The 2,500-nt window shown below is 46.9% G+C and overlaps 4 non-coding genes and 5 pseudogenes across 4 annotated transcripts; all 9 read left to right on the top strand.

Annotated features, from left to right (window-relative positions):
- LOC146228457 (5S ribosomal RNA) overlaps positions 1 to 59 on the top strand; it is a 119-nt pseudogene extending 60 nt beyond the window's left edge.
- A 172-nt stretch (positions 60 to 231) lies between these two features.
- LOC146228456 (5S ribosomal RNA) lies at positions 232 to 349 on the top strand (annotated as a pseudogene).
- Positions 350 to 527: 178 nt separating this feature from the next.
- Positions 528 to 646, top strand: LOC146228455 (5S ribosomal RNA). Its single transcript, XR_014745878.1, has one exon. It is a non-coding gene; the product is annotated as a 5S ribosomal RNA (ribosomal RNA).
- Positions 647 to 818: 172 nt separating this feature from the next.
- Positions 819 to 936, top strand: LOC146228454 (5S ribosomal RNA; annotated as a pseudogene).
- A 178-nt stretch (positions 937 to 1,114) lies between these two features.
- Positions 1,115 to 1,233, top strand: LOC146228453 (5S ribosomal RNA; annotated as a pseudogene).
- A 178-nt stretch (positions 1,234 to 1,411) lies between these two features.
- Positions 1,412 to 1,520, top strand: LOC146228452 (5S ribosomal RNA; annotated as a pseudogene).
- A 176-nt stretch (positions 1,521 to 1,696) lies between these two features.
- On the top strand, positions 1,697 to 1,815 carry LOC146228451 (5S ribosomal RNA). Its single transcript, XR_014745179.1, has one exon. It is a non-coding gene; the product is annotated as a 5S ribosomal RNA (ribosomal RNA).
- Positions 1,816 to 1,985: 170 nt separating this feature from the next.
- Positions 1,986 to 2,104, top strand: LOC146228450 (5S ribosomal RNA). Its single transcript, XR_014742625.1, has one exon. It is a non-coding gene; the product is annotated as a 5S ribosomal RNA (ribosomal RNA).
- A 200-nt stretch (positions 2,105 to 2,304) lies between these two features.
- Positions 2,305 to 2,423, top strand: LOC146228449 (5S ribosomal RNA). The gene has a single exon (XR_014745911.1). It is a non-coding gene; the product is annotated as a 5S ribosomal RNA (ribosomal RNA).
- Positions 2,424 to 2,500: the final 77 nt, after the last annotated feature.

Genomic DNA, 2,500 nt, shown 5'->3' with positions numbered 1-2,500 from the left:
GTCGGGCCTGGTTAGTACTTGGATGGGAGACCGCCTGGGAATACCAGGTGCTGTATGCTCTTTTGCTCATTCACTTAGAAACTGAAATCTTGCAATATGCACAAGTAGTCCTTCATGAAAGGGGCTGGAAGCTGTTTTCATTTTGACACGAGAGAGAGAGAGAGAGACCACCTTGCATTGTCAATTGCTAAATCTGTATATGGATAAGTAGCCTATGGTTGTCAACTTATTTCGTACGGCCATACCAGCCTGGCAACGCCCGATCTCGTCTGATCTCGGAGCTAAGCAGGGTCGGGCCTGGTTAGTACTTGGATGGGAGACCGCCTGGGAATACCAGGTGCTGTATGCTCTTTTGCTCATTCACTTAGAAACTGAAATCTTGCAATATGCACAAGTAGTCCTTCATGAAAGGGGCTGGAAGCTGTTTTCATTTTGACACGAGAGAGAGAGAGAGAGAGAGAGACCACCTTGCATTGTCAATTGCTAAATCTGTATATGGATAAGTAGCCTATGGTTGTCAACTTATTTTGTACGGCTATACCAGCCTGGCAACGCCCGATCTCGTCTGATCTCGGAAGCTAAGCAGGGTCGGGCCTGGTTAGTACTTGGATGGGAGACCGCCTGGGAATACCAGGTGCTGTATGCTCTTTTGCTCATTCACTTAGAAACTGAAATCTTGCAATATGCACAAGTAGTCCTTCATGAAAGGGGCTGGAAGCTGTTTTCATTTTGACACGAGAGAGAGAGAGAGAGACCACCTTGCATTGTCAATTGCTAAATCTGTATATGGATAAGTAGCCTATGGTTGTCAACTTATTTCGTACGGCCATACCAGCCTGGCAACGCCCGATCTCGTCTGATCTCGGAGCTAAGCAGGGTCGGGCCTGGTTAGTACTTGGATGGGAGACCGCCTGGGAATACCAGGTGCTGTATGCTCTTTTGCTCATTCACTTAGAAACTGAAATCTTGCAATATGCACAAGTAGTCCTTCATGAAAGGGGCTGGAAGCTGTTTTCATTTTGACACGAGAGAGAGAGAGAGAGAGAGAGACCACCTTGCATTGTCAATTGCTAAATCTGTATATGGATAAGTAGCCTATGGTTGTCAACTTATTTTGTACGGCTATACCAGCCTGGCAACGCCCGATCTCGTCTGATCTCGGAAGCTAAGCATGGTCGGGCCTGGTTAGTACTTGGATGGGAGACCGCCTGGGAATACCAGGTGCTGTATGCTCTTTTGCTCATTCACTTAGAAACTGAAATCTTGCAATATGCACAAGTAGTCCTTCATGAAAGGGGCTGGAAGCTGTTTTCATTTTGACACGAGAGAGAGAGAGAGAGAGAGAGACCACCTTGCATTGTCAATTGCTAAATCTGTATATGGATAAGTAGCCTATGGTTGTCAACTTATTTCGTACGGCCATACCAGCCTGGCAACGCCTGATCTCGGAAGCTAAGCAGGGTTGGGCCTGGTTAGTACTTGGATGGGAGACCGCCTGGGAATACCAGGTGCTGTATGCTCTTTTGCTCTTTCACTTAGAAACTGAAATCTTGCAATATGCACAAGTAGTCCTTCATGAAAGGGGCTGGAAGCTGTTTTCATTTTGACACGAGAGAGAGAGAGAGAGAGAGACCACCTTGCATTGTCAATTGCTAAATCTGTATATGGATAAGTAGCCTATGGTTGTCAACTTATTTCGTATGGCCATACCAGCCTGGCAACGCCCGATCTCGTCTGATCTCGGAAGCTAAGCAGGGTCGGGCCTGGTTAGTACTTGGATGGGAGACCGCCTGGGAATACCAGGTGCTGTATGCTCTTTTGCTCATTCACTTAGAAACTGAAATCTTGCAATATGCACAAGTAGTCCTTCATGAAAGGGGCTGGAAGCTGTTTTCATTTTGACACGAGAGAGAGAGAGAGACCACCTTGCATTGTCAATTGCTAAATCTGTATATGGATAAGTAGCCTATGGTTGTCAACTTATTTCGTACGGCCATACCAGCCTGGCAACGCCCGATCTCGTCTGATCTCGGAAGCTAAGCAGGGTCGGGCCTGGTTAGTACTTGGATGGGAGACCGCCTGGGAATACCAGGTGCTGTATGCTCTTTTGCTCATTCACTTAGAAACTGACATCTTGCAATATGCACAAGTAGTCCTTCATGAAAGGGGCTGGAAGCTGTTTTCATTTTGACACGAGAGAGAGAGAGAGAGAGAGAGAGAGAGAGAGAGAGAGAGAGAGACTACCTTGCATTGTCAATTGCTAATTCTGTATATGGATAAGTAGCCTATGGTTGTCAACTTATTTAGTACGGCCATACCAGCCTGGCAACGCCCGATCTCGTCTGATCTCGGAAGCTAAGCAGGGTCGGGCCTGGTTAGTACTTGGATGGGAGACCGCCTGGGAATACCAGGTGCTGTATGCTCTTTTGCTCATTCACTTAGAAACTGACATCTTGCAATATGCACAAGTAGTCCTTCATGAAAGGGGCTGGAAGCTGTT

The sequence above is a fragment of the Hypomesus nipponensis genome, chromosome 24, assembly GCF_054491055.1.
Source record: "Hypomesus nipponensis isolate SF chromosome 24, ASM5449105v1, whole genome shotgun sequence".
NCBI classification, from domain to species: Eukaryota; Metazoa; Chordata; class Actinopteri; order Osmeriformes; family Osmeridae; genus Hypomesus; species Hypomesus nipponensis.
The sequence above is the reverse complement of the archived record's forward strand: the minus strand, read 5'-3'. Positions and strand labels throughout refer to the sequence as shown.